This window comes from Protomyctophum parallelum (genome assembly GCF_964188405.1).
Source record: "Protomyctophum parallelum genome assembly, chromosome: 1".
NCBI classification, from domain to species: Eukaryota; Metazoa; Chordata; class Actinopteri; order Myctophiformes; family Myctophidae; genus Protomyctophum; species Protomyctophum parallelum.
In genome coordinates this window covers 19,805,971-19,824,748 of record NC_139697.1, presented here as the reverse complement: position 1 = coordinate 19,824,748, position 18,778 = coordinate 19,805,971, and positions in this window count along the sequence as shown.

The following is an 18,778-nucleotide window of genomic DNA, read 5'->3' as shown; positions in this document are numbered from 1 at the left end:
AATTTGGGGGTCCTTGACGTGAAAAAGCTTGGGAACCACTGTGTCATAGCACCACCACGAGGCCGAAAATGCTGTGGTGGCAGTTCTTCCTTGACCCCCTTGGAGTCTGCGTGCAAAGTTATACAAAATGGGTAAATTAACATGACATATTTTGACTATGCAGTATATGCACACATAAATTCACACTTTGCAAAAGACAGAGAGAGCGCGAGAGATTGTCAGAAGAAAGGGTGGGGATGGCTTTTTACTACACTCCACACATGTTTCCCTCGGGAATGCTTAATCTCACTCTTCCTGAAACCACCTCTAACTGAACTGGTATGCACTGACTGCAGCACATTTGAAATGCTCAATTGAATTCACTTTACCCCCGTGAACCTTTTTTAGAAGACAGTGCTATCCTCTCAAGACTTAATTCATACAGACGCGTGCCCCATCAGCATCAAAGGTGAATCACAAGACTTTGAATTTACGAAGACACAGTATTGGCTATTCACAGAGAAGCATCTGTGTACTCACGTGGTTAGTAGTAGTAAGATGTAGTAGTAAGATGAAACGATCTCTGGACGGAGATGCAGGTGTCACAGTGCGGGTATACAGACTATAAGCAATGATAAGAGTTCATATGTTGTATATTTAACAATGAATGAATATGAATACAATGAATGAATGTACTCTTATAATATATACAGCCAAACCAGATGATTGTGTAGTGTGTGCGTGTGTGTGTGTGTGTGTGTGTGTGTGTGTGTGTGTGTGTGTGTGCGCGCGCCTGCGTGCTCGCATCTCCCAAGTGTTTAAAGTGGAAACTGTAGTGCTTGTGTCTGTGTGTGTGTGTGTGTGTGTGTGTGTGTGTGCGTGTGCGTGTGTGTGTGTGTGTGCATGCCAATATATATATATTGTGGAAAAGTTCATTTTCTTCCATAATATAATTCAAAAAGGGAAACTCGTATATTCTAGATTCATTGTGCCTAAAGTGAAATATTTAAAACAATGATGAAATAATTTGTTTAGAAGTTGCCCAGACCACGTGTTGAGTGCATACATTAACATTTTAATTTAAACATTATAAATGTTTTTTTTTTAATATTCTAAAATTTTGAGATATAGGATTTTCATGAGCTGTATTCCAGAATCATCAAGATTGAAACAAAAAAAATGTTTTAAATATTTTACTTTATGCACAATGAATCTAGAATATATGAAAGTTTTACTTTTAGAAGAAAATTCACTTTTCCACAATATTCAATTGTTTTGAGATGCACCTGTATACACATTACACATGCAGTCTGTCAACAGACCTTGAACAGTGCGTGTCTAGATGAATATATGTTGTGCTGTATCTCATACATGGGCAACTGGCAGCCTGGGGGCCACATGCGGCCCACACCTTGACTTAATGTGGCCCTCAGGTCAATATCGGAATACTGGTAATATTATTGATTTCAGCTGTTACAATTCCAAACATGCAAACATGACCCGCTTGAATTAGCAATTAGCAATATGCAATATGGCCCTCTGGAGTGAGTGTGGAAATATAGTGGTCAAAGTTTCCCACCCCTGCTGTACATGATATGTATGTATTAACAGTCTATGATGAATAAATACAAGTAGGCTACAGTCATATCCATAGATATCCTTATCAAGCGTCTGTCAAAGTTCAGCAATGTATATCCCGGTAGTCATTATTCGTTATTGCCGAGGCAATGCGTGTTTAATGCCTTTTTAACACGCCTTTAACATGGGGTATTTTTTTTTTTTAATATAACAAATAAATAAAATAGATATATAATGGCGGTCTGAGACTTTTGGCGCCCCCTGGTGGCGATGGATGAGTTACAGAGTTGGAAGAAATGCTGCACAGGTCTCGTGTGGCATTTTACACTTCGTGTTAGGTGTGTTTAAAGCAGTGAGAGGGGGGGGCGCTCACTGGGATGTCAAACGTCGTATACTATTCTATTATATCCTATAAGGAAACCTCTGTCAGACAGTCTGTCTGTCTGCAAGCAGCACATTATACTTAATCGTATGGCTGTGTCGCACGAGAAAGCATGCCGGTCTGCAAGTCCTCAAAGCGTTTCTTAAGTTTTACTTTATAAAATATTTTATATAAAACTGAACCCGCACGTGGTCTTTTAAAAGGAATATTTGTTGCTGTCCGGAAGAAACCACTCTATTGTTTAGGTTTTAGATTATTCTTTTTTTGCATAAATCAGTGCTATTGAACACCCTTTAAGTCTGTGGGGGTAAAAAACATATTGAACCAATGAAAAGTATTAACCGCTTCAGACAAACCCTCTTAACTCCATTGGACTACTCAAACTGTCTGCTAAAGCAACTAACTCCACCACCTCTCCCCCTCTCATGCAAGTAATTGACCACTAATATAAAGTCACCAACACCAATTTTGATGAGGCAGTATTGCTTTGTTTTCAAAATATCAGGTTTTCTTCATTTCCTGAAAAATGAATTGGAGTTCGGTGGTTTCTTTTCCAACAGCAGCGATATGAAAGTAATTTCTGGACAATTCTGACAGGTCTAGTCGTAAATGACCGGGTTATCACACACCGCATCATATGGAAATAACGGGATTAAATCACCAAAGTGGGGGAAGTCTAATAAATAGGGTTCCATCGGCTAGAGCCAGGCTACATATTCTCACCAGTTTTAATCAATATGTTTTACTGTTTGCCTGTATAGAGGGTATGCGCATGCATAAAGTGAGTGGCAAATCGAGTGCCAATCAAGTGGCAACGTTTTAATGCTGTCAGACTTTTCTGTTTGGATGTATGGGCTCTAAAAGGCCAGAAAGTAAATTTTTTGCCACTCAGATTAGGCGTTCCCATAGACATATAAACGGTAGATGCCTCTTCCGGCTCGAGGGGGCAAAGGTTTTCCGAGATTCCTTTGCGAAGCATAGCGGAAGCTTGCCAAGTGGATGCTCGGGTTTGATAAGTCCCGGAAATGATGCGCTGTGATTGGCCAGTATAGTCACTTGAGTGGCAGTGTGGCGTAGCGTGCCTTCCACACTTCCGGCACACTTCCGCCACCAGAGTGTAAATTGTTCCGTCCTCCCGTCGACACACATGGCTGACGAACTGCAGCGACCAATGAGGCATCTGTTTTGTGAGTGGTGCAGCCACTCCAAGGAACAGCAATGTGTGTCTCTATGGCCGTTTGTTTGTCTGTCTGTTTAGACAGACAGACAAAGGGACAAAGTGGCGCTGTTGAGCTTCACACTGTGCACAGGTGCATGATGGGAAGCTGCGTTTTTAGCAGCCATTACGTGATTTTGGGTGCACACTTACAGTACAGTACAGTAGAGGGACCCCCACACGGTAAATCTGTCATTTCTCGACTGTTTCGGACGCGGAGCTCTGTGAATAAGGTCTATTCCACTTGTTTATGTGCATGTATACCTGTACAGTGTGTTTACAGTCTTTGTTCTTGCTTTCGTTTTCGACAAATTGATTTTGTTTCCATGCATCACAGCATCACTTGAGGATTTTCTTCCATGTAAGCACACTAGGTATGCATGCACACTGCACAGACATGACATTAGACGGTGTAAAAATGTACCCCAGGACGAATGTGAAACAAAGCACTGTGTGGAATGACCTCGTATAGAAACACGTTACGTTTGGGACGATAAGAGATATGACATAAGATACAAATAAGTACACATGGTGCTGTAGTTACAGTGAGCTAAATCGAAAGGAAAATTAATGCCTTATTGAACGGCATTGTGGTGAAAGTCCTCCATTCAAAAATCCACTTAAAGAAAAGCACTGATATGAGGCCATGTGCTAAAAGTGCTTAAGAGCCCACAGTGCAACTGCATTACCAAGATAAAGCACTCATATTTCACTGCCAGGAAGCTTTCTCCCTATACAGTAAACGTTGTGTTAAGCTCCATAATATATTAACAGACCACCTATATATTTAACGCTTTCGCTTAAGTATGTAGTTAAAAGTGAAATGTGAGGTATTCTAGGCTTTTGGGGAAGTGAAGAAAAGGTATGAAGTTGCCGCACAACAGAAACGTACCAAGAAAACCCAACTGTAAGAAAACCAAGATTCTAGAATCACCAAGAACTACCGTAATTTCCGGACTATGAAGTGCACCTGAATATAAGCCGCACCAGCTAAATTTAGGGAAAAAAACAAAATGTGTACATAATATACAAGCCGCACTGGACTATAAGCCGCATAGATTAGCCGCACCGTTGTATAGGCCGCAGGCGCAGGGTTCAAAGCATGGGAAAAAAGTAACGGCTTATAGTCCGGAAATTACGGTATATTGTTTGTTTACCATAGTCGTCATTATATTGTAGTTGTGGTGGGTGCCATGTCATTATTACGACATCCCATTGTTCCGAAATTACTAACCCTATCTCTAACCCTAAACATAAACGCGAGCACGGGAGCAGCACATGTTCGCCATCAGCAGCGCATGTTCACCAACCAGCAATGCATGTTCACCAACCAGCAATGCATGTTCGCCAACCTTAATGCATGTTCACCAACCTTAATGCATGTTCGCCAACCTTAATGTTCGCCAACCTTAATGCATGTTCGCCATCCTTAATGCATGTTCGCCAACCTTAATGTTCGCCAACCTTAATGCATGTTGGCCAACCTTAATGCATGTTCACCAACCTTAATGCATGTTCGCCAACCTTAATGTTCGCCAACCTTAATGCATGTTCGCCATCCTTAATGCATGTTCGCCAACCTTAATGTTCGCCAACCTTAATGCATGTTGGCCAACCTTAATGCATGTTCGCCAACCTTAATGCATGTTGGCCAACCTTAATGTTCGCCAACCTTAATGCATGTTCGCCATCCTTAATGCATGTTCGCCAACCTTAATGCATGTTCGCCAACCTTAATGCATGTTGGCCAACCTTAATGCATGTTCGCCAACCATAATGCATGTTCGCCAACCTTAATGTTCGCCAACCTTAATGCATGTTCGCCATCCTTAATGCATGTTCGCCATCCTTAATGGATGTTCGCCAACCTTAAGTCATGTTCGCCAAACTTAATGCATGTTCGCCAACGTTGATGCATGTTCGCCAACTTTAATGCATGTTCGCCAACCTTAATGCATGTTCGCCAACGTTGATGCATGTTCGCCAACTTTAATGCATGTTCGGCAATCTTAATGCATGAACCTTAATGCATGTTCGCCAACCTTAATGCATGTTCGCCATCCTTAATGCATGTTCGCCAACTTTAATGCATGTTCGCCAACCCATGCATGTTCGCCATCCTTAATGCATGTTCGCCAACCTTAAGTCATGTTCGCCAACCTTAATGCATGTTCGCCAACGTTGATGCATGTTCGCCAACTTTAATGCATGTTCCCCAACCTTAATGCATGTTCGCCAACCTTAATGCATGTTCGCCAACGTTGATGCATGTTCGCCAACTTTAATGCATGTTCGCCAACCTTAATGCATGTTCGGCAATCTTAATGCATGAACCTTAATGCATGTTCGCCAACCTTAATGCATGTTCCCCAACCTTAATGCATGTTCGCCAACCTTAATGCATGTTCGCCAACCTTAATGCATGTTCGCCATCCTTAATGCATGTTCGCCAACCTTAATGCATGTTCGCCAACGTTGATGCATGTTCGCCAACTTTAATGCATGTTCCCCAACCTTAATGCATGTTCGCCAACCTTAATGCATGTTCGCCAACGTTGATGCATGTTCGCCAACTTTAATGCATGTTCGCCAACCTTAATGCATGTTCGGCAATCTTAATGCATGAACCTTAATGCATGTTCGCCAACCTTAATGCATGTTCCCCAACCTTAATGCATGTTCGCCAACCTTAATGCATGTTCGCCAACCTTAATGCATGTTCACCATCCTTAATGCATGTTCGCCAAACTTAATGCATGTTCGCCAACGTTGATGCATGTTCGCCAACTTTAATGCATGTTCGCCAACCTTAATGCATGTTCGCCAACCTTAATGCATGTTCGCCATCCTTAATGCATGTTCGCCAACTTTAATGCATGTTCGCCAACCCATGCATGTTCGCCATCCTTAATGCATGTTCGCCAACCTTAAGTCATGTTCGCCAACCTTAATGCATGTTCGCCAACGTTGATGCATGTTCGCCAACTTTAATGCATGTTCCCCAACCTTAATGCATGTTCGCCAACCTTAATGCATGTTCGCCAACGTTGATGCATGTTCGCCAACTTTAATGCATGTTCGCCAACCTTAATGCATGTTCGGCAATCTTAATGCATGAACCTTAATGCATGTTCGCCAACCTTAATGCATGTTCCCCAACCTTAATGCATGTTCGCCAACCTTAATGCATGTTCGCCAACCTTAATGCATGTTCGCCATCCTTAATGCATGTTCGCCAACCTTAATGCATGTTCGCCAACGTTGATGCATGTTCGCCAACTTTAATGCATGTTCGCCAACCTTAATGCATGTTCGGCAATCTTAATGCATGAACCTTAATGCATGTTCGCCAACCTTAATGCATGTTCGCCAACCTTAATGCATGTTCGCCAACCTTAATGCATGTTCGCCATCCTTAATGCATGTTCGCCAACCTTAATGCATGTTCGCCATCCTTAATGCATGTTCACCAACCTTAATGCATGTTCGCCATCCTTAATGCATGTTCGCCATCCTTAATGCATGTTCGCCAACCTTAATGCATGTTCGCCAACCTTAATGCATGTTCACCAACCTTAATGCATGTTCGCCATCCTTAATGCATGTTCACCAACCTTAATGCATGTTCACCAACCTTAATGCATGTTCACCAACCTTAATGCATGTTCGCCATCCTTAATGCATGTTCGCCATCCTTAATGCATGTTCACCAACCTTAATGCATGTTCGCCATCCTTAATGCATGTTCGCCAACCGTAATGCATGTTCGCCAACCTTAATGCATGTTCGCCAACCTTAATGCATGTTTGGACTGACACCGTTGTGGTGTGGCTCTCACTGAGAGGCATTTAATTAAAATGCAAGGAGTATACAAATCCTCAGATTAACTCTGAGAGGTGATTTTAGGGTGTAGTTGGAAGCGACTGTTTCTGGATTGGGACGAGGAGAGCTGTTTTAAACATTGGACGGTGATATTGGTGACGCCTGACTGTGCAAAACCTATTGTCATAGGTTTTGTTTATGGAAATATGTGTCCCACGTTTTGGAATACATGCAATACGAACGTGGCCACTATATCTTGAACGATATGACATATTTTATTTTATTTTTATAATAGAACAATTCTAGATGTATTCACTATTCAGTGTGTGTGTGTGTGTGTGTGTGTGTGTGTGTGTGTGTGTGTGTGTGTGTGTGTGTGTGTGTGTGTGTGTGTGTGTGTGTGTGTGTGTGTGTGTGTGTGTGTGTGTGTGTGTGTGTGTGTGTGTGTGTGTGCAAAACTGTACATACAGGTGGCTGCTTAGTATTGCATATTTGTCTGTCATTAAATGTTGCGATGAATTGAGCACAAAGGACCCCAATGGAAACAGACCTTTTTGAACTGTATTGAGCTGTGCTTGTCTTTGCAAACAGTACACACACAAACGTATATGTGTGTGTGTGTGTGTGTGTGTGTGTGTGGGTGTGTGTGTGTGTGTGTGTGTGTGTGTGTGTGTGTGTGTGTGCGCGCGCGTGCGCGCGCGTTTGTGTGTGAGCCAACCGTCTCTTTCACAAATACGCAGAGCAACCCGATCCTTGACACGGCTTTCAGCACAAACACTAGCTCTGAGAGGGCAGGATTTAAGAGAGAGAGGGGGGGGGGGGGGGGAGAGCAGGGAAGGGGGAGAGAGAGAGAGAGAGAGAGAGAGAGAGACAGAGAGGCTGCACAGTCCAATGTGACCTCAGTGGAGATGCACACACACACACACACACACACGCGCAGGGATTTTGGCAGACCAAGTGGGTTCAGAGAGCAGTCTGGTATTTCAGGTTCAATCTTCCACTGGGCTCAGATCAAATACACCAGCCAGCAACCAGAGATGATGTCACTGTCCTACAGCTGTCTCTACCACTCAGCACTGCACACCGTGTGGGAGCGCATGTGTGTGTGCGTGCGTGCGTGTGTGTGTGTGTGTGTTTGTGTGAAGTTTTCATAGAGCCAGTGCAACCGCAAAATTGAATCGGTTACACCCCCCTCCCTGTCTCTCCCTCCACCTCCTCACTCTCTTTTTCTTTCTCTCCCTCTATCTCTCTCTCTTATCTCTATCTCTCCCTCTCTCTTTCTCTCTTCCTCTCTCTCTCTCTCTCTCTCTCCCTCTATCCCTCCCTGCCCTGCTCTGTGGTGATGGATGCGTTGTATATATTCCTGCTGGTAATCAGATCCGTTTCTTCCAGTGGTTTTCAGTAAATACAGCCTGGTGGCGTGCCAGCGTACACCGGGGGCAGACATGCAGACAGGCAGGCTGTCTCCGGATGGATATTAGACCTCAGACTGCAGGCTGGCACAGCAGAGCCCCGTGTGGGTGCTGTGGGCATGCTGATATGGCACAGATTGTTGCCATGACGGGACCATGATCAGTGAGATCTGATTCTGTGTTGACCACATACGTGTCTGGAAAAACACACGGGCAAGACGGAGATTTATTGTGTTTTTATGGTTTTTTTGCATGCATTGCATCTACTGTATATACAATATACAGTATAATTATGTATAATAATATACACGTTTTCTTTTATGATCACATACACATGTATTTCTGATTACTCTGGTAATACTGTACAAATGGATTTTCTTTTTTCGGGGGGTGGGGGCTCAAAATCTAGAGTGTAAATTTCCTTTTTGGAGAGTGAAATTGGGCCTGTAAAAGTTAAATTCACCTCCCCAGACTTGTGTGTGTGCAGATATAATAGAGAGAGATTGAAACAGACAGAGATAATGAGACAAAGCCACAGGGACAGAGAGAGAGAGAGAGAAAACAAGAAAAAGATATAGTCTCGCGTTGCCAGACTGTTGGGCCTCTCGCAATTTTCAAATGCTTCCGTCATACAGTCAGGAGCAACGGACGACAAATGTTCGACTACCTTTTTTCACTGACGAAAACTAAATGGAAACTATACATGAAAGCTAGGCTATGATGACTAAAACTAAGTCTAAATATATTGACAATGTCGTCAACAAATAAAAACTAGACTGAAATGTTATGAAGGGACTAGTGGACAAGATAACCAGTATAAGAAAAGACACGATTCACACTTGGTGGCATGCTGTAAATAGCTAGTCGACTAAAATCGTATGATAAATGATAATTAGTCGACTAACATCTCGGGTGACTAAAACGAAATGCATTATTTGTATTCAAAGACTGACTTAAAAAAATAAATCTAAATTTGCCATCAAAATCAACACTGGGAAAGACAGACAGAGAAGAAGGGCAACCAGGGCCATAGGGAGAGGGAGAAGGGTAGAGGTCAGTCAGGGTCTCTGTTTAACACAGCTGTGAAGTGATTCATTAGTGAATGTCCTTGATTTAAGCTGTAAATTAGCTCTGCGGTGGAAATGAGTGGAGCAGAGATGTGACTTTTCACGCTCTAGTGACTATGCACGCAGGCTCATACGCATGTGTATGCACGCGCACGTCACGCGCACGCACAGAGCAGAGCGGTGTCAAAGCCATCATTTTCCCGCTGTGTATGACATCAGAGTTGTGATTAGGACATGGGGGTCCAGCCGTCTCCATTTTAACACATAACACGCACATACATACACGTGCACAGATACCATATATCAGGACTATTAATAGAAGGCCTCTCTCAGTCGTTTTGGTCCACTCAACATCCTGCCTACTGTGTGTGTGTGTGTGTGTGTGTGTGTGTGTGTGTGTGTGTGTGTGTGTGTGTGTGTGTGTGTGTGTGTGTGTGTGTGTGTGTGTGTGTGTGTGTGTGTGTGTGTGTGTGTGTGTGTGTGTGTGTGTGTGTGTGTGTGTGTGTGTGTGTGTGTGTGTGTGTGTGTACGGTTTTAACAGCAAATTCATGACCTTTTCAATCACTTGAGATTGGAGAACAAGGCCAACATGCCTGCAGCGACGGAGGACCTGAGGCTTGTGAGGTGTGCCCGAGCTTTGGAATAGCTCTCTCTCTCTTTCTCTGTCTGTCTGTTTGTCTCTCTCTAGGGTAGATACATACCTTCTCACTGAGGTCATCCTGGCCCCTACCTCCATCTAAACAATGCACTACAACCCACTGCATAAAAATATACAGCCAAACCAGATGATTGTGTAGTGTGTGTGTGTGTGTGTGCGTGTGCGTGTGTGTCTGCGTGCTCGCATCTCCCAAGTGTATATTAAAGTGGAAACTGTAGCGCTTGCCTGTCATTGCAGTCACTTTCTCTGTGTGTGTGTGTGTGTGTGTGTCATGCGGTTTGCAACACTTAAACTCCGAAACACAGGGCGGGCATGGGAAAGCTTTGCCGTTCTTTTTTTTTACGCAGAGTGCTAGTGACCGCCACCACAAATACCAGTTCCCATAATGCCTCTAAACAAAATAACATGTTTGGATTGTACACAGTGTTCACAGTGATTGTACACAGTGTTCGTGCAATCAATTTTGTAACTCCGATAGTGTACAAATGAAACCAAATGGACCTTTACCCATTTGGTTCCATTGTGTACACTCTCAGAGTTTGAGTGAAGTTAAAGCTGTGTAGTGGGGACTATATAAGAGACGGTGCAGCGAGAAAGACATTGAGACGTGCTGGTGAAAAGGATCAGGGGGTTACCACCACCCACGCACGGCAGCAGACACCAGTGTCTCGGGCCGCAACAGAGTCAGCGGGCCACACAAAAGGTATAATGGCCATCTGGGCTAAGGCGGCTACGCTACATCCAGAGACAATAGGGCCTCATTCAGGCCTCACAGCCCAGCCGAGGCCATCTGCTCCTGGTGAGAGTGAGTGGGAGAGAGTGATACCTCCCCTTGATCTCCACGGTCCCAGAAGGTATAGTGGGGAAGCAGTTTTTAGCCTATCGAAGATAATTTTGCTATTCTTGGGAGTTTATTTACAAAACAAGAATCTTAACTATTAAAGGTATATTCAGTGATTTCACTCAAAAAACCTTAGGTTTCATTTTTGGCTGTGGGACCCAGCCTTTCGTCCAATCAGGATAGACTCCGATAGAGAGTCAAAAACGAAACCTAAGGTTTTTTGACCCCCAGGGGTTAACTGGGGACAGGGAGGAACTCCTTATATGGTCAGCACACTCTATAGTAGGGAGGATTATCACAACAAAACAAACAAAGTGATATTTGAATTAAGTGAAATCACTGAATATACCTTTAACGGTTATTACATTGAAGTTATTAATGCATTCATTTTGAAATTGTCAGGATCTCTCTCTCTCCTTGTGTTTTAGTGCGTGCCTGCGTGGTGTTATTTCCTGTGTGAAGACGTCTCTAGTGTTTCCTGTTTCCGTTAAGCTGCCTTGTCTCATTGTCTCAGGCAGGCCGGAAGGCTGATTCGTGTTTTTACCTATAATAACTGGTCTAAGACGCCCTGAGGGCGAGAAGCGGCCTCGCCCTTTTTAGGGCACGCATCCGCCTGAGTGACAGCAGACTGCTGGGCGAGCGCTATATGGCCGTCTATATGCAGGTCTAGGTGATGATGATTATGATACAGTCTTCTCCATGTATGGCTATCCAGGGTTTGATCCTGTACAGACGGAACGACGAACGGACTGACGGGTTTGGCAGGTTTTCATAGTAATCTGTGGCCTACGGACGCAATAACCCATTATGTGTAAAACGTTCCCTAGAGCAGTGGTTCCCACCCAGCTTGTTTCTGAAACAAAACCGTGGCCCTGCATTTGTCACATCTGCCATTTTCCCAGCACTTCTTCTAGTTATACACTGTTATCTGTTATAAGCAAAGTCCCTTTTTAGCCATTGTGTGTTAATTGTCCATCGAGTTCACCTGTGCCTAGTTCGTTTCCCTGTGTATATTTAAGCACACAAGAGGGTGTGCAATTATACAGTTACCCTTACAAAAACGAAATGTCATTGTAACTATTTTTGTGCTGTGCTGTGATTTTTGTACTTTTTCTGTTTTCTATGGAGTTAACATTACTCTAATAGACCCCCAGGTGTGGTTATAATATTGTTTTGTAATGTCTTCCCTGTATATTTTTGGTTTCTTCCTGAAAGCTGAAAGCCTTTGAGTCAAAATGCCCAATTTGAAATACACCACTTTAGGGACATCATAACCCCTCCCCCAATTCCATATAACAGCTGTGGGCGAGGATTAAGTTCAGGTGGGTGTTGCTATGGTGAAATCCAGGTATACTTAATGAACTGGTGGGTGTGGCCACATAAAAACATAATTTTAACACTTTCTTTACACTTTTTTCTTTCTTTTTTCTTCCTCCTAGTATAATCATGGTACCTGATGATCATGTTTTAGGGGGGAAAAATCTTTAATGCCAGATTTAGCCTGGCATTAAATGTCCCATGCAAACTGCTAGCCTAGGTAACTCGGGCGGCAGAGCTGAGTCTGCTCTGCGAGACTCTGCACAGCTGATTTTTAGCTGGTTTGTCAGTTCAGTGTACTGTAGGTGTGATTGCTCATAGCTGGGGACTGTGTTTGTTTCTAATGTGTTGCTTATTTTTCTCAACCAAACGTAAAGTGGTACATAGGCCTATTTCCAACTGAAAAAGGGGTTTTAAATTTTCATTTGGACATGTCGAGTTTTTGTCGACCAACCAGCCTGATTGCCATTATTGATAGTATCAAGTGAAGACGGACAGGAAAGAGGGAGAGAGAGAAGGGGAGAGACGCACTGTACGCACACGTAATGTAGGCCAAAGCCTACAGTATATGTGGCATGCGCCTGGACCACTTGGCCAGCGAGCGCCCGACCAGCCTCAATTTGAAATGTATAGAGTATTAGATAGATAGATAGATAGAAAATGTGATGTTGGAAATGGCTTGTGCGAGCATTCGTCCATCGAGAAGACCAAGCAGGTGTTTTATTTTGCTCACCGACATTGAATGAATGACATGCCACTGTTGGAACAGCAGGGGAGAGCACTGGCGATAGGGAGTGTGGATGCATACAAATATCCATACATGGAGCATACGCACACACTCACACATGCACAGAACAGATGAACACACACACACACACACTGCCGTAGTCCAGTCCAACACGCTGCATGGCCATTCATCACTCAGCGGAAGACAAAGAGAAAGGCGGGAGGGGAAGATGAAAAGGCATGTTGGAGACAGAACAAACTAAAGAGAGATCCTCGTCTGATTGTATTTCTGTCAGCTGTTATCCAATCTGGCATCTTTTTTGCCTGTAATTCATCTGAAAATGTAAGAAGAGTATAGAGTCTGAATAAGGTTTGGCCGTTATCCTAAGAACTCGAGCGGGCTGTTTGTTGTTACATGTAGGAACATTATATTCCACGGGACATGAGTTACTTACAATTTTAATGGGACACCCATTAAAAGGTTTGACAAAATTATGATCCTACCAGGGTAACTACAGCCTTCGCATAACAAAGACGGCGTCTTGCAGCGGTACGCCTACGCATAACACAAACTCGCGAGTACATTAAATGCACATAAACACTTCATGATGGATTATGTGGTGTGTACGTTTGTACGCGCAGAGACACAAACACACTTTCTCTCTCATATACACATTAGCGAATGCCAACATAACATAATATTCTGACCTTATGATAATAAAGTCCTAGCGCGTTAGTTTTATCCTGCTTGTTTCAATATTGTTACCGCCATCGATATCTGTGACCTTCTAATCCAGGGGTGCCCAGAAGGTGGATTGCGATCTACCAGTAGATTAACCTCGCCTCACCAGGCACCACCACCTCGGAGGAAAGCCTGGTCTCTGTTTCAAAAGTCTGTATGATCCTGTCGGGAGTGGATGATATCGTTACGTCATGTTGTAGTATTGTTTTGTAGTCGACAGGCAGGAACAACAGGCGGCGGCAACTTCCTTTTCCCTCTCAATAAAAGCTCTCGTCGTAGCCTGTAGCTTTTATTGAGAAAAATCGGTTTGAGGGAAAAGGAAGTTGCCGCCTGTTGTTCCTGCCTGTCGACTACAAAACAATACTACAACATGACGTAACGATATCATCCGCTCCCGACAGGATCATATACCCTAAATGAAATGGTGCCCAGGCTACCAGTAGATCACAATTAAGTAGGGGTGTAACGATACATTTTAACAGCAAAGATACGATACATATCACGATACATGGTTGACGATATGATACATGAACGATATTAGTTCATTACGATGATACGATTCAACGATTTGAAATCGATACAGTAACTATTTAGTGAATTTTGTGTGGATAGTGCAGGTTTTTTAAAGGAAAGATTTAATATTATGGATATAAAGTAAACAGAGTGATTCTCTGACAAATAGATGGACATTGTATTTGAACACATATGAACAAACCCACACCTTTAGTTTAGTTTATCGATAGACCAAGTGTAGCCATATGGAATGGAAAAGTAATTAAACCCATCTTTTTCTTTTTTCTTCTTAAAATTGCTAAATACAATGCACAAATACTTAGTATTGATACAATTGATTATTTACATTGCAAAGTGATTCGATACCGATTATCTCCCTTTAAAAACGATACGATACAAAGTCAAACAATACGATATTTGCTGTTTACATATTATCGATATACTTGAATTAAAATCGATATTTCGATACAGTTACTATATCGTTACACCCATACAATTACGGCTTTGAAGGTAGACCACATGATATGCCCCAAAATATATATAATTAAAAAAAATTGCCATCTGCTACTTCAATTAAGGTGACTTGATTGATTGACATCAAAAAGAGCCTGTCTTGGACACTCAAGCATGAAGGAAGCATGAGTTAAGTCCGTTGCTCTCCCCAGGTTGGTGGAGGGTGTGTAGATCCCAGGATCACATTAGATGATTGACACAGGGGTGAAAAATGGGTTACAAAATCGTGGGATAAAAAATATATTAAAAAAAGAGCCTGTCAGCTCAAACACACAATGCAATAATTTGCTTTCAATAGTGTTGCGCACAAACAGCATTACAAAGTCATATACAAATAACGATGAATTCCTATCTCCCATTCCAAGTGTGTTTGTCTTATAGTATACGCCAGTACTGCTATTTTCAGCAATGGGATAATACTTTTTTGGGTGTAGATCTAGTGTAGCTGGTCATTTTTTAAAGTAGCTCTCAAGTCAAAAAAGTGGGCACCCCTGTTCTAATCTCTCAAGACAGATTCAGAGCTCTGCAGCTGAATCTGTCTGTTAATTCCCGTCTACTCCCGTGTAGTAGAGTTTGTTGTTAGTAGGAGTGTAAACAAATGCGCTGAAGGAGATTTTTCCTTTTTTTTGCCAAGGGGTTCCTAGATTGGTGACCTACTGATTCTCGTTCCACTACAGTACATGTGATTAGATTAAAATTAATAATAGAGGGTATGCGCATGCATAGTGAGTGGAAAATCGAGTGGCAAAGTGAGTTTAACGCCGTTAAGGTTCACAGCCAGAGGGTGCCAGAGCTCTACCCCTGAAAGTGCCAGACGTTTTTGACCAAACAGCAAAAATGGCCGACAATCAGTTCCGGTTCAAACACTAGTAAACATCCGAGAGCCTTTTCACAGGTCAGCAGGAGAGGTGAATGATCCGGACGAGCATAGTTTTTGGCATATCTAAGTCAAATTAAGCTCTAATCAAGCCCCGAATATATGCAATCAGATAGAACTTTTCTGTTTGGAACTTTAGACGCATGGGCTGTCAAGGCCAGAAAGTATTTTTTTGTGATGGTGTTGATGATGATGATGATGATGTCACGCACATACCCTCTATACAGGCATTAACTTTCCCTAAAATGTGCCAAACACTTTTTTTGACAGAATCTACTTAAAAAATACTTGTTTATTTAAAATTGTGATTTCACCATGCAATGATAGCGAATTGAATCGCTACTTCTGGTTCCTTGATAATGGACCAAACAAGCAAAACAATCAAAGTTGATGGGCAAAACATGCCCAGGTATCTACACAACCCCATGGTTCTACCAAACTTCAACAATGCTTAAAAAGTAATATCAAGGGCGCCCGCTGGCCTAGTGGTCCAGGCGCATGCCACATACTAGGCTCTGGCCGGTGTTCGAGTCCCGTTTATGACGACCTTTGCTGCATGTCTCTCCCCGTCTCTCTCTCTCCCTCTTTCCTATCCGTCTTTTCACTGTGGCTATCAATTAAAGCACAAAAAGCCTCAAAAAATAAATCTAAAAAAATAAAAAAGTAGCATCAAAACCAAGGGTTTGAGCCTTTGAGGCCACCCATTCGTCTCGTCTCTCCCTTCCTCATGCACACATTCTGTCAGTAAATAACTAAAGAAACACAGCATATAATTATCTACACACGCACAGGTCTAAACCTGTTGCTCTGCTCCATCGCAATGGAACTCCAGTTAAAAAAAAAAAGGTTGAGCCTTTGGGTGTGTGGATTGTGAGTCATGGAGGTTGTTGGAGTGATTTATCTCAGCCTCTCGCATCGTCCCTCCACGCCCCACACTAATCATCTCTGCGAAGGATATTAGCATGATGTTACATAGTCAATTTATTGTCGGATCAATCGTCATGCAGTAGTTGATTCAGTATACTCAAGTCTGTGCATAGCAGTGGTTTTCAACCCTTTCATATCGAGGTCCATTATTTATTCTGCATTTGAGCCACGGACCACCATTTGATGAGATTTAGCCTCTCAGTCCCGAAACTAAAGACTATTTAGTCATCATTGGATAAGATTTTGTCCACAATTCCATGCTGTATTGACGTGGTACCATTAGGAGAGGTAAATCATTCTTCCACATTCTAATTGTGTATAGACTGTAGAGTGTAAAATGAAACCTGGACCCATTGTTTGCACGTGTTTCTAAATATGTATTTACAAGCATGTACTGTATATAGCTGTGGTTCTGCTTCATGGCTCCTGTTGCAGAGTCCTGTGATTCCGTTTCTATGGGCATTTTAAGTTCTGTTCTGTGACAGTTCCATGATTCTCATGTTCCATGAGGCAGCGAATCTAAGTTTCCTTAGTACCAAAACATCAGTGTCACATGAGTATATACGATTCACTGCTACTGCATACAGAACCAGTAACGTATCAGCCTCTTGTTGTACACTGTAGATGACAGAAGGGGTTTGCGCTGGTCAACACATCCTTCCTTCAGTTGTTTCACAGGTTTCTCCTGTATGTATATATATATATATATATATATATATATATATATACGAGCCCATTTGTACATCGGGTACTTCTCATTTCCACTGTCAAATTGGTCCAGTGTTGGCCACACTCACCCTCTCTATCTCTTCCTGATGGCAGCAACACTTTAATTTAGCCTTTGGTTTGCACCATTCAACAACACCCCACACTACATTACCACACACCCACTCACCTACACTACTTTAGTGATTAACACACCTCATAGTATGTTGAAGCTTTAAGTTATTGTTTATATTGTTCATAAATATTGCTTTGTGCACTTTTAAAAGCAGTGTATTCCTCCTTTATGTTATGGCCAGGTCATAACATATTTGCCTAGCAACGAGAGTGACTATTACCTCATTCTCCCCTAGAGTTTTTCAAATGACTTAGCTAGTAAATAACATTGCAATTACAGAATTTCATGAAAATCATTCTGGTAATTTATGAAGATCATGCATTTGCTTCTTAAATGGGTTACTGTAGCGCCATCTATGGGTGTATTATAATCACATGCACGTGCAAGAACCCAGCAATTCTCATTGAAATTGGACAAGTAGTTTGTGAATAGTAATAAGTTCTGTGACAGTTCCATGATTTCATGTTCCATGAGGCAGCAAATCTTAGTTTCAACACCCGGCCTACACAGCAGTGTTGTTTTTGGCAGCAATTAATTTAGTTTTAGTCACATTTTAGTCACCTGGAATGTTTTAGTGTTAGTCTAGTTTTAAATGTCATAAGATTTTAGTCGACTAAATCTACAGTTGATTTAGTCAACTAAAATGTATTTTGGCGGACCTTGATGGTGTCGTAATGGCTGATTTTACACTTGCTGAAAATAGCCGATCTGCTGTGTGCTTGTAGATCTGCTATTTTCAGCATGCAAGCAAGTGTAAAATGACTTTTGTCTTACTTATACTGGATCTTTTGTCCACTAGTCCCTTGCAAACATTTTAGTCTATAGTTTTTAGTTGTTGACAAAATTGTCAATATATTTATTCTTAATTTTAGTCATCATAGCTTAGTTTTCATGTAGTTTCCATTTCGCTTTAGTCAGTGAAAAAGGATAGTCGACGAACATTTTTCGTCATCATATTAGTCGACTGAATCAACACTGCTACAGACAGAGCACCGCTGATTCTCAATGAAGAGGTGCAGCGAATGCACCGCTGCAACAGAACTCAACGGGGCAAGAATTCCCCCGTCATCAGCAGCTATTGTTTAACGGTAGCAGACCAAATGACAGGGTTCTGGCAAGCACTCAAACGTGCCCACCTATACAGCATAATACTGTACAGACCTTTACCTAAAGTCAATCAACACTATCAACTATGTCTGTGTGTATTCTGCTCTCACTCTTTGGGCTGTTTTAAGTTTTCCCAGGTTTTTATTTTATTTTTGGTTGTGATTTAGTGCACTGTTTCTCCGCCAGAGGTGCGTGGATGGGAAAATGTATTGGAATGCAAAAAATAATAATCATACCGAAAAATGTTGGAACTATGTTAA